This window comes from Mustelus asterias, unplaced genomic scaffold (assembly GCF_964213995.1).
Source record: "Mustelus asterias unplaced genomic scaffold, sMusAst1.hap1.1 HAP1_SCAFFOLD_1011, whole genome shotgun sequence".
Lineage (NCBI taxonomy): Eukaryota > Metazoa > Chordata > Chondrichthyes > Carcharhiniformes > Triakidae > Mustelus > Mustelus asterias.
Genome location: NW_027590956.1, coordinates 87,848 through 102,370, shown reverse-complemented (window position 1 = coordinate 102,370; position 14,523 = coordinate 87,848). Strand labels below are relative to the sequence as shown.

Genomic DNA, 14,523 nt, shown 5'->3' with positions numbered 1-14,523 from the left:
CCAGTACTGTACCCCAGTGTTGTACAGCGACTGACCCGTCCCCACCAGTACTGTACCCCAGTGTTATACAGTGACAGAACCGTCCCCACCAGTACTGTACCCCAGTGTTATACAGTGACAGACCCGTACCCACCAGTACTGTACCCAGTGTTGTACAGCGACAGACCCGTCCCCACCAGTACTGTACCCCAGTGTTATACAGCGACAGACCTGCCCCCACCAGTACTGCACCCCAGTGTTATACAGCGACAGACACGTCCCCACCAGTACTGTACCCCAGTGTTATACAGTGACAGACCTGTCCCCACCAGTACTGTACTCCAGTGTTAAACAGCGACAGACCCGTCCCCACCAGTACTGTGCCCCAGTGTTATACAGTGACAGACCCGTCCCCACCAGTACTGTCCCCCAGTGTTATACAGCGACAGACCCGTCCCCACCAGTACTGTACCCCTGTGTTATACAGCGACAGACCTGCCCCCACCAGTACTGCACCCCAGTGTTATACAGCGACAGACCCGTCCCCACCAGTACTGTGCCCCAGTGTTATACAGTGACAGACCCGTCCCCACCAGTACTGTCCCCCAGTGTAATACAGCGACAGACCCGTCCCCACCAGTACTGTACCCCAGTGCTGTACAGCGACAGACCCGCCCCCACCAGGACTGCACCCCACTGTTATACAGTGACAGACCTGTCCCCACCAGTACTGTACTCCAGTGTTAAACAGCGACAGACCCATCCTCACCAGTACTGTACCCCAGTGTTAAACAGCGACAGACCTGACCCCACCAGTACTGTACCCCAGTGCCATAGTGACAGACCCGTCCCCACCAGTACTCTAACCGTGTTGTACAGTGACAGACCCGTCCCCACCAGTACTGTACCCCAGTGTCATAGTGACAGACCCGTCCGACCAGTACTGTACCCCAGTGTCATAGTGACAGACCCGTCCCCACCAGCACTGTACCCCAGTGTTATACAGCGACAGACCCGTCCACCAGTACTGTACCCCAGTGTTGTACAGTGACAGACCCGTCCCCACCAGCACTGTACCCCAGTGTCATAGTGACAGACCCGTCCCCACCAGTACTGTACCCCAGTGTTATACAGCGACAGACCCGTCCACCAGTACTGTACCCCAGTGTTGTACAGTGACAGACCCGTCCCCACCAGCACTGTACCCCAGTGTTATACAGTGACAGACCCGTCCACCAGTACTGTACCGCGGTGTTATACAGTGACAGACCCATCCCCACCAGTACTGTACCCCAGTGTTATACAGTGACAGACCCATCCCCACCAGTACTGCTCCCCAGTGTTATACAGTGACTGACCCATCCCCACCAGTACTGTACCCCAGTGTTATACAGTGACTGACCCATCCCCACCAGTACTGTACCCCAGTGTTATACAGTGACAGACCCATCCCCACCAGTACTGCACCCCAGTGTTATACAGTGACTGACCCATCCCCACCAGTGCTGCACCCCAGTGTTGTACAGTGACAGACCCATCCCCACCAGGACTGTACCCCAGTGTTATACAGCGACAGACCAGTCCCTGCCAGTACGGTACCCCAGTGTTATACAGTGACAGACCAGTCCCCACCAGTGCTGTACCCCAGTGTTATACAGTGACAGACCCGTCCCCACCAGTACTGCACCCCAGTGTTATACAGTGACAGACCTGTCCCCACCAGTACTGTACCCCAGTGTTATACAGTGACAGACCCGTCCCCACCAGTACTGTATACCAGTGTGAAACAGTGACAGACCCATCCCCACCAGTACTACACCCCAGTGTTGTGCAGTGACAGACCCATCCCCACCAGTACTGTACCCCAGTGATATACAGTGACAGACCCGTCCCCACCAGTACTGTACCCCAGTGTTATACAGTGACAGACTCGTCCCCACCAGTACTGTACCCCAGTGTTACACAGTGACAGACCCGTCCCCACCAGTACTGTACCCCAGTGTGATACAGTGACAGACCAGTCCCCACCAGTACTGTACCCCAGTGTTATACAGTGACAGACCTGTCCCCACCAGTGCTGTGCCCCAGTGTTACAGTGACAGACCTGTCCCCACCAGTGCTGTACCCCAGTGTTATACAGTGACAGATCCGTCGCCACCAGTACTGTACCCCAGTGGTATCCAGTGACAGACCCATCCCCACCAGTACTGTACCCCAGTGTTACAGTGACAGACCTGTCCCCACCAGCACTGTACCCCAGTGTTATACAGTGACCGACCTGTCCCCACCAGTGCTGTACCCCAGTGTGATAGTGACAGACGTGTCCCCACCAGTACTGTACCCCAGTGTTGTACAGTGTGACCCGTCCCCGCCAGTACTGTACCCGTGTTATAGTGACAGACCCGTCTCTACCAGTACTGTATCCCAGTGTTATAGTGACTGACCCGTCCCCACCAGTACTGTATCCCAGTGTTATACAGTGACAGACCCGTCCCCACCAATACTTTGTCCCTGTGTTAATCAGTGACAGACCCGTCTCTACCAGTACTGTACCCCAGTGTTATAGTGACTGACCCGTCCCCACCAGTACTGTATCCTAGTGTTATACAGCGACAGACCCGTCCCCACCAATACTGTGTCCCCGTGTTATTCAGTGACAGACCCATCCCCACCAGTACTGTCCCCCAGTGTTATACAGTGACAGACCCATCCCCATCAGTACTGTACCCGTGTTATACAGTGACAGACCCATCCCCACCAGTACTGTACCCCAGTGTTATACAATGACTGACCCGTCCCCACCAGTACTGTACCCCAGTGTTATACAGCGACAGACCCATCCCCACCAGTACTGTACCCCAGTGTTATACAGTGACAGACCTGTCCCATCCAGTACTGTACCCCAGTGTTATACAGTGACAGACCCGTCCCCACCAATACTGTGTCCCTGTGTTATTCAGTGACAGACCCATCCCCACCAGTACTGTACCCCAGTGTTATACAGTGACAGACCCGTCCCCACCAGTACTGTACCCCAGTGTTATACAGCGACAGACCCATCCCCACCAGTACTGTAACCCAGTGTTATACAGTGACAGACCCGTCCCCACCTGTACTGTGCCCCAGTGTTATACAGTGACAGACCCGTCCCCACCAGTACTGTGCCCCAGTGCTATTCAGTGACAGACCCGTCCCCACCAGTACTGTACCCCAGTGTTATACAGCGACAGACCCGTCCCCGCCAGTGCGGTACCCCAGTGTTATACATCGAAAGACCAATCCAACCAGTACTGTATCCCAGTGTTATACAGTGACAGACCCTTCCCACCAGTACTGTACCCCAGTGTTATACAGTGAGACCCTTCCCCGCCAGTACTGTACCCCAGTGTTATACAGTGACAGACCCTTCCCACCAGTACTGTACCCCAGTGTTATACAGTGACAGACCCGTCCCCACCAGAACTGTACCCCAGTGTTATACAGTGACAGACCTGTCCCCACCAGTACTGTACCCCAGTGTTATACAGTGACAGACCCGTCCCCACCAGTACTGCACCCCAGTGTTATACAGTGAGACCCGTCCCCGCCAGTACTGTACCCCAGTGTTATACAGTGACAGACCTGTCCCCACCAGTACTGTACCCCAGTGTTATACAGTGACAGACCCGTCCCCACCAGAACTGTACCCCAGTGTTATAGAGACAGACCCATCCCCACCAGTACTGCACCGCAGTGTTATACAGTGACAAACCTGTCCCCACCAGTGCTGTACCCCAGTGTTGAACAGTGACAGATCCGTCGCCACCAGTACTGTACCCCAGTGGTATCCAGTGACAGACCTGTCCCCACCAGTACTGTACCCCAGTGTTATACAGTGACCAACCTGTCCCCACCAGTACTGTAACCCAGTGTTGTACAGTGTGACCCGTCCCCGCCAGTACTGTACCCCAGTGTTATACAGTGACAGACCCGTCCCCGCCAGTACTGTACCCGTGTTATAGTGACAGACCCGTCTCCACCAGTACTGTATCCCAGTGTTATACAGCGACAGACCCGTCCGCACCAATACTGTGTCCCTGTGTTATACACTGAGAGACCCGTCCCCACCAGTACTGTACCCCAGTGTTATACAGCGACAGACCCGTCCCCACCAGTACTGTACCCCAGTGTTATACAGTGACAGACCCATCCCCACCAGTACTGCACCCCAGTGTTATACAGTGACTGACCCATCCCCACCAGTACTGTACCCCAGTGTTATACAGTGACTGACCCATCCCCACCTGTACTGTGCCCCAGTGTTATACAGTGACAGACCCCTCCCCACCAGTACTGTGCCCCAGTGCTATACAGTGACATACCCGTCCCCACCAGTACTGTACCCCAGTGTTATACTGCGACAGACCCGTCCCCGCCAGTGCGGTACCCCAGTGTTATACATCGAAAGACCAATCCAACCAGTACTGAATCCCAGTGTTATACAGTGACAGACCCCTCCCACCAGTACTGTACCCCAGTGTTATACAGTGAGACCCTTCCCCGCCAGTACTGTACCCCAGTGTTATACAGTGACAGACCCTTCCCACCAGTACTGCACCCCAGTGTTATACAGTGAGACCCGTCCCCGCCAGTACTGTACCCCAGTGTTATACAGTGACAGACCTGTCCCCACCAGTACTGTACCCCAGTGTTATACAGTGACAGACCCGTCCCCACCAGAACTGTACCCCAGTGTTATAGAGACAGACCCATCCCCACCAGTACTGCACCCCAGTGTTATACAGTGACAAACCTGTCCCCACCAGTGCTGTACCCCAGTGTTGAACAGTGACAGATCCGTCCCCACCAGTACTGTACCCCAGTGTTATACAGTGACAGATCCGTCGCCACCAGTACTGTACCCCAGTGGTATCCAGTGACAGACCTGTCCCCACCAGTACTGTACCCCCGTGTTATACAGTGACCGACCTGCCCCCACCAGTACTGTAACCCAGTGTTGTACAGTGTGACCCGTCCCCGGCAGTACTGTACCCCAGTGTTATACAGTGACAGACCCGTCCCCGCCAGTACTGTACCTGTGTTATAGTGACAGACCCGTCTCCACCAGTACTGTATCCCAGTGTTATACAGCGACAGACCCGTCCGCACCAATACTGTGTCCCTGTGTTATACACTGAGAGACCCGTCCCCACCAGTACTGTATCCCAGTGTTATACAGCGACAGACCCATCCCCACCAGTACTGTGCCCCAGTGTTATACAGTGACAGACCCATCCCCACCAGTACTGTACCCGTGTTATACAGTGACAGACCCATCCCCACCAGTACTGCACCCCAGTGTTATACAGTGACAGACCCATCCCCACCAGTACTGTACCCCAGTGTTATACAGTGACTGACCCATCCCCACCAGTACTGTACCCCAGAGTTATACAGTGACAGACCCATCCCCACCAGTACTGCACCCCAGTGTTATACAGTGACTGACCCATCCCCACCAGGACTGTATCCCAGTGTTATACAGCGACAGACCCATCCCCACCAGTACTGTACCCCAGTGTTATACAGTGACAGACCCACCCCCACCAGTACTGCACCCCAGTGTTATACAGTGACTGACCCATCCCCACCAGTACTGTACCCCAGTGTTATACAGTGACTGACCCATCCCCACCAGTACTGTACCCCAGTGTTATACAGTGACAGACCCATCCCCACCAGTACTACACCCCGTGTTGTGCAGTGACAGACCCGTCCCCACCAGTACTGTACCCCAGTGTTATACAGTGACAGACTCGTCCCCACCAGTACTGTACCCCAGTGTTACACAGTGACAGACCCGTCCCCACCAGTACTGTACCCCAGTGTTATACAGTGACAGACCAATCCCCACCAGTGCTGTGCCCCAGTGTTACAGTGACAGACCTGTCCCCACCAGTGCTGTACCCCAGTGTTATACAGTGACAGATCCGTCGCCACCAGTACTGTACCCCAGTGGTATCCAGTGACAGACCTGTCCCCACCAGCACTGTACCCCAGTGTTATACAGTGACCGACCTGTCCCCACCAGTGCTGTACCCCAGTGTTGTACAGTGTGACCCGTCCCCGCCAGTACTGTACCCGTGTTATAGTGACAGACCCGTCTCTACCAGTACTGTACTCTAGTGTTATAGTGACTGACCCGTCCCCACCAGTACTGTATCCCAGTGTTATACAGTGACAGACCCGTCCCCACCAATACTTTGTCCCTGTGTTATTCAGTGACAGACCCGTCTCTACCAGTACTGTACCCCAGTGTTATAGTGACTGACCCGTCCCCACCAGTACTGTATCCCAGTGTTATACAGCGACAGACCCGTCCCCACCAATACTGTGTCCCCGTGTTATTCAGTGACAGACCCATCCCCACCAGTACTGTCCCCCAGTGTTATACAGTGACAGACCCATCCCCACCAGTACTGTACCCGTGTTATACAGTGACAGACCCATCCCCACCAGTACTGTACCCCAGTGTTATACAGTGACTGACCCGTCCCCACCAGTACTGTACCCGTCTTATAGTGACAGACCCATCTCCACCAGTACTGTATCCCAGTGTTATACAGCGACAGACCCGTCCGCACCAATACTGTGTCCCTGTGTTATACACTGAGAGACCCGTCCCCACCAGTACTGTATCCCAGTGTTATACAGCGACAGACCCATCCCCACCAGTACTGTACCCCAGTGTTATACAGCGACAGACCCACCCCCACCAGTACTGCACCCCAGTGTTATACAGCGACAGACCCACCCCCACCAGTCCTGTACCCCAGTGTTATACAGTGACAGACCCACCCCCACCAGTACTGCACCCCAGTGTTATACAGTGACTGACCCATCCCCACCAGTACTGTACCCCAGTGTTATACAGCGACAGACCCATCCCCACCAGTGCTGTGCCCCAGTGTTATGCAGTGACAGACCCATCCCCACCAGTACTGTAACCCAGTGTTATACAGTGACAGACCCGTCCCCACCTGTACTGTGCCCCAGTGTTATACAGTGACAGACCCGTCCCCACCAGTACTGTGCCCCAGTGCTATACAGTGACATACCCGTCCCCACCAGTACTGTACCCCAGTGTTATACAGCGACAGACCAGTCCCTGCCAGTACGGTACCCCAGTGTTATACAGTGACAGACCCGTCCCCACCAGTACTGTACCCCAGTGTTATACAGTGACAGACCCGTCCCCGCCAGTACTGTACCCCAGTGTGATACAGTGAGAGAACCGTCCCCACCAGTACTGTACCCGTGTTATACAGTGACAGACCCATCCCCATCAGTACTGTACCCATGTTATACAGTGACAGACCCATCCCCATCAGTACTGTACCCGTGTTATACAGTGACAGTCCCATCCCCATCAGTACTGTACCCCAGTGTTATACAGTGACAGACCCGTCCCCGCCAGTACTGTACCCCAATGTGACAGTGACAGACCTGTCCCCATCAGTACTGTACCCCAGTGTTATACAGTGACAGACCCGTCCCCACCAGTACTGTACCCCAGTGTTATACAGTGACAGACCCGTCCCCACCAGTACTGCACCCCAGTGTTATACAGTGACAGACCCGTCCCCACCAGTACTGTATTCCAGTGTTATACAGTGACAGACCCATCCCCACCAGTACTGTACCCCAGTGTTATACAGTGACAGACCCGTCCCCACCACTACTGCACCCCAGTGTTATACAGTGACAGACCCGTCCCCACCTGTACTGTATTCCAGTGTTATACAGTGACAGTCCCATCCCCATCAGTACTGTACCCCAGTGTTATACAGTGACAGACCCGTCCCCGCCAGTACTGTACCCCAATGTGACAGTGACAGACCTGTCCCCATCAGTACTGTACCCCAGTGTTATACAGTGACAGACCCGTCCCCACCAGTACTGTACCCCAGTGTTATACAGTGACAGACCCATCCCCACCAGTACTACACCCCAGTGTTGTGCAGTGACAGACCCGTCCCCACCAGTACTGTACCCCAGTGATATACAGTGACAGACCCGTCCCCACCAGTACTGTACCCCAGTGTTATACAGTGACAGACCAGTCCCCACCAGTACTGTACCCCAGTGTTATACAGTGACAGACCTGTCCCCACCAGTGCTGTGCCCCAGTGTTACAGTGACAGACCTGTCCCATCCAGTACCGTACCCCAGTGTTATACAGCGACAGACCCGTCCCCACCAATACTGTGTCCCTGTGTTATTCAGTGACAGACCCATCCCCACCAGTACTGTACCCCAGTGTTATACAGCGACAGACCCATCCCCACCAGTACTGTAACCCAGTGTTATACAGTGACAGACCCGTCCCCGCCAGTGCGGTACCCCAGTGTTATACATCGAAAGACCAATCCAACCAGTACTGTATCCCAGTGTTATACAGTGACAGACCCTTCCCACCAGTACTGTACCCCAGTGTTATACAGTGAGACCCTTCCCCGCCAGTACTGTACCCCAGTGTTATAGTGACAGACCCTTCCCACCAGTACTGTACCCCAGTGTTATACAGTGACAGACCCGTCCCCACCAGTACTGTACCCGTCTTATAGTGACAGACCCATCTCCACCAGTACTGTATCCCAGTGTTATACAGCGACAGACCCGTCCGCACCAATACTGTGTCCCTGTGTTATACACTGAGAGACCCGTCCCCACCAGTACTGTATCCCAGTGTTATACAGCGACAGACCCATCCCCACCAGTACTGTACCCCAGTGTTATACAGCGACAGACCCACCCCCACCAGTACTGCACCCCAGTGTTATACAGCGACAGACCCACCCCCACCAGTCCTGTACCCCAGTGTTATACAGTGACAGACCCACCCCCACCAGTACTGCACCCCAGTGTTATACAGTGACTGACCCATCCCCACCAGTACTGTACCCCAGTGTTATACAGCGACAGACCCATCCCCACCAGTGCTGTGCCCCAGTGTTATGCAGTGACAGACCCATCCCCACCAGTACTGTAACCCAGTGTTATACAGTGACAGACCCGTCCCCACCTGTACTGTGCCCCAGTGTTATACAGTGACAGACCCGTCCCCACCAGTACTGTGCCCCAGTGCTATACAGTGACATACCCGTCCCCACCAGTACTGTACCCCAGTGTTATACAGCGACAGACCAGTCCCTGCCAGTACGGTACCCCAGTGTTATACAGTGACAGACCCGTCCCCACCAGTACTGTACCCCAGTGTTATACAGTGACAGACCCGTCCCCGCCAGTACTGTACCCCAGTGTGATACAGTGACAGAACCGTCCCCACCAGTACTGTACCCGTGTTATACAGTGACAGACCCATCCCCATCAGTACTGTACCCATGTTATACAGTGACAGACCCATCCCCATCAGTACTGTACCCGTGTTATACAGTGACAGTCCCATCCCCATCAGTACTGTACCCCAGTGTTATACAGTGACAGACCCGTCCCCGCCAGTACTGTACCCCAATGTGACAGTGACAGACCTGTCCCCATCAGTACTGTACCCCAGTGTTATACAGTGACAGACCCGTCCCCACCAGTACTGTACCCCAGTGTTATACAGTGACAGACCCGTCCCCACCAGTACTGCACCCCAGTGTTATACAGTGACAGACCCGTCCCCACCAGTACTGTATTCCAGTGTTATACAGTGACAGACCCATCCCCACCAGTACTGTACCCCAGTGTTATACAGTGACAGACCCGTCCCCACCAGTACTGCACCCCATTGTTATACAGTGACAGACCCGTCCCCACCAGTACTGTATTCCAGTGTTATACAGTGACAGTCCCATCCCCATCAGTACTGTACCCCAGTGTTATACAGTGACAGACCCGTCCCCGCCAGTACTGTACCCCAATGTGACAGTGACAGACCTGTCCCCATCAGTACTGTACCCCAGTGTTATACAGTGACAGACCCGTCCCCACCAGTACTGTACCCCAGTGTTATACAGTGACAGACCCGTCCCCACCAGTACTGTATTCCAGTGTTATACAGTGACAGACCCATCCCCACCAGTACTACACCCCAGTGTTGTGCAGTGACAGACCCGTCCCCACCAGTACTGTACCCCAGTGATATACAGTGACAGACCCGTCCCCACCAGTACTGTACCCCAGTGTTATACAGTGACAGACCAGTCCCCACCAGTACTGTACCCCAGTGTTATACAGTGACAGACCTGTCCCCACCAGTGCTGTGCCCCAGTGTTACAGTGACAGACCTGTCCCATCCAGTACCGTACCCCAGTGTTATACAGCGACAGACCCGTCCCCACCAATACTGTGTCCCTGTGTTATTCAGTGACAGACCCATCCCCACCAGTACTGTACCCCAGTGTTATACAGCGACAGACCCATCCCCACCAGTACTGTAACCCAGTGTTATACAGTGACAGACCCGTCCCCGCCAGTGCGGTACCCCAGTGTTATACATCGAAAGACCAATCCAACCAGTACTGTATCCCAGTGTTATACAGTGACAGACCCTTCCCACCAGTACTGTACCCGTGTTATACAGTGAGACCCTTCCCCGCCAGTACTGTACCCCAGTGTTATAGTGACAGACCCTTCCCACCAGTACTGTACCCCAGTGTTATACAGTGACAGACCCGTCCCCACCAGAACTGTACCCGTGTTATACAGTGACAGACCTGTCCCCACCAGTACTGTACCCCAGTGTTATACAGTGACAGACCCGTCCCCACCAGTACTGCACCCCAGTGTTATACAGTGAGACCCGTCCCCGCCAGTACTGTACCCCAGTGTTATACAGTGACAGACCTGTCCCCACCAGTACTGTACCCCAGTGTTATACAGTGACAGACCCGTCCCCACCAGAACTGTACCCCAGTGTTAGAGAGACAGACCCATCCCCACCAGTACTGCACCCCAGTGTTATACAGTGACAAACCTGTCCCCACCAGTGCTGTACCCCAGTGTTGAACAGTGACAGATCCGTCCCCACCAGTACTGTACCCCAGTGTTATACAGTGACAGATCCGTCGCCACCAGTACTGTACCCCAGTGGTATCCAGTGACAGACCTGTCCCCACCAGTACTGTACCCCAGTGTTATACAGTGACCGACCTGTCCCCACCAGTACTGTAACCCAGTGTTGTACAGTGTGACCCGTCCCCGCCAGTACTGTACCCCAGTGTTATACAGTGACAGACCCGTCCCCGCCAGTACTGTACCCGTGTTATAGTGACAGACCCATCTCCACCAGTACTGTATCCCAGTGTTATACAGCGACAGACCCGTCCGCACCAATACTGTGTCCCTGTGTTATACGCTGAGAGACCCGTCCCCACCAGTACTGTATCCCAGTGTTATACAGCGACAGACCCATCCCCACCAGTACTGTACCCCAGTGTTATACAGCGACAGACCCATCCCCACCAGTAATGTATCCCAGTGTTATACAGCGACAGACCCATCCCCACCAGTACTGTACCCCAGTGTTATACAGTGACAGACCCACCCCCACCAGTACTGCACCCCAGTGTTATACAGTGACTGACCCATCCCCACCAGTACTGTACCCCAGTGTTATACAGTGACTGACCCATCCCCACCAGTACTGTACCCCAGTGTTATACAGTGACTGACCCATCCCCACCAGTACTACACCCCAGTGTTGTGCAGTGACAGACCCGTCCCCACCAGGACTGTACCCCAGTGTTATACAGTGACAGACTCGTCCCCACCAGTACTGTACCCCAGTGTTACACAGTGACAGACCCGTCCCCACCAGTACTGTACCCCAGTGTTATACAGTGACAGACCAGTCCCCACCAGTACTGTACCCCAGTGTTATACAGTGACAGACCTGTCCCCACCAGTGCTGTGCCCCAGTGTTACAGTGACAGACCTGTCCCCACCAGTGCTGTACCCCAGTGTTATACAGTGACAGATCCGTCGCCACCAGTACTGTACCCCAGTGGTATCCAGTGACAGACCTGTCCCCACCAGCACTGTACCCCAGTGTTATACAGTGACCGACCTGTCCCCACCAGTGCTGTACCCCAGTGTTGTACAGTGTGACCCGTCCCCGCCAGTACTGTACCCGTGTTATAGTGACTGACCCGTCCCCACCAGTACTGTATCCCAGTGTTATACAGCGACAGACCCGTCCCCACCAATACTGTGTCCCCGTGTTATTCAGTGACAGACCCATCCCCACCAGTAGTCCCCCAGTGTTATACAGTGACAGACCCATCCCCACCAGTACTGTACCCGTGTTATACAGTGACAGACCCATCCCCACCAGTACTGTACCCCAGTGTTATACAGTGACTGACCCGTCCCCACCAGTACTGTACCCGTGTTATAGTGACAGACCCATCTCCACCAGTACTGTATCCCAGTGTTATACAGCGACAGACCCGTCCGCACCAATACTGTGTCCCTGTGTTATACACTGAGAGACCCGTCCCCACCAGTACTGTATCCCAGTGTTATACAGCGACAGACCCATCCCCACCAGTACTGTACCCCAGTGTTATACAGTGACAGACCCACCCCCACCAGTACTGCACCCCAGTGTTATACAGTGACTGACCCATCCCCACCAGTACTGTAACCCAGTGTTATACAGCGACAGACCCATTCCCACCAGTGCTGTGCCCCAGTGTTATGCAGTGACAGACCCATCCCCACCAGTACTGTAACCCAGTGTTATACAGTGACAGACCCGTCCCCACCTGTACTGTGCCCCAGTGTTATACAGTGACAGACCCGTCCCCACCAGTACTGTGCCCCAGTGCTATACAGTGACATACCCGTCCCCACCAGTACTGTACCCCAGTGTTATACAGCGACAGACCCGTCCCCGCCAGTGCGGTAACCCAGTGTTATACATCGAAAGACCAATCCAACCAGTACTGAATCCCAGTGTTATACAGTGACAGACCCTTCCCACCAGTACTGTACCCCAGTGTTATACAGTGAGACCCTTCCTCGCCAGTACTGTACCCCAGTGTTATCCAGTGACAGACCCTTCCCACCAGTACTGTACCCCAGTGTTATACAGTGAGACCCGTCCCCACCAGAACTGTACCTCAGTGTTATACAGTGACAGACCTGTCCACATCAGTACTGTACCCCAGTGTTATACAGTGACAGACCCGTCCCCACCAGTACTGTACCCCAGTGTTATACAGTGACAGACCCGTCCCCACCAGTACTGTACCCCAGTGTTATACAGTGAGACCCGTCCCCACCAGAACTGTACCTCAGTGTTATACAGTGACAGACCTGTCCACATCAGTACTGTACCCCAGTGTTATACAGTGACAGACCCGTCCCCACCAGTACTGTACCCCAGTGTTATACAGCGACAGACCCGTCCCCACCAGTACTGTACCCCAGTGTTATACAGTGAGACCCGTCCCCACCAGTACTGTACCCCAGTGTTATACAGTGACAGACCCGTCCCCACCAGTACTGTACCCCAGTGTTATACAGTGAGACCCGTCCCCACCAGTACTGTACCCCAGTGTTATACAGTGACAGACCTGTCCACATCAGTACTGTACCCCAGTGTTATACAGTGACAGACCCGTCCCCACCAGTACTGTACCCCAGTGTTATACAGCGACAGACCCGTCCCCACCAGTACTGCACCCCAGTGTTATACAGTGAGACCCGTCCCCGCCAGTACTGTACCCCAGTGTTATACAGTGACAGACCTGTCCCCACCAGTACTGTACCCCAGTGTTATACAGTGACAGACCCGTCCCCACCAGAACTGTACCCCAGTGTTATAGAGACAGACCCATCCCCACCAGTACTGCACCCCAGTGTTATACAGTGACAAACCTGTCCCCACCAGTGCTGTCCCCCAGTGTTGAACAGTGACAGATCCGTCCCCACCAGTACTGTACCCCAGTGTTATACAGTGACAGATCCGTCGCCACCAGTACTGTACCCCAGTGGTATCCAGTGACAGACCTGTCCCCACCAGTACTGTACCCCCGTGTTATACAGTGACCGACCTGCCCCCACCAGTACTGTAACCCAGTGTTGTACAGTGTGACCCGTCCCCGCCAGTACTGTACCCCAGTGTTATACAGTGACAGACCCATCCCCGCCAGTACTGTACCTGTGTTATAGTGACAGACCCGTCTCAACCAGTACTGTATCCCAGTGTTATACAGCGACAGACCCGTCCGCACCAATACTGTGTCCCTGTGTTATACACTGAGAGACCCGTCCCCACCAGTACTGTACCCCAGTGTTATACAGTGACTGACCCATCCCCACCAGGACTGTACCCCAGTGTTATACAGCGACAGACCAGTCCCTGCCAGTACGGTACCCCAGTGTTATACAGTGACAGACCCGTCCCCACCAGTACTGTACCCCAGTGTTATACAGCGACAGACCCGTCCCCGCCAGTACTGTACCCCAGTGTGATACAGTGACAGACCCGTCCCCACCAGTACTGTACCCATGTTATACAGTGACAGACCCATCCCCATCAGTACTGTA

At 54.3% G+C, this 14,523-nt stretch overlaps 1 protein-coding gene across 1 annotated transcript in view; it reads right to left on the bottom strand.

Annotated features, from left to right (window-relative positions):
* The window catches only part of LOC144487738 (myosin-10-like), a 67,187-nt gene that overhangs the window by 30,385 nt on the left and 22,279 nt on the right, over positions 1 to 14,523 (bottom strand). The gene's annotated exons all lie outside the window — the stretch shown is intronic.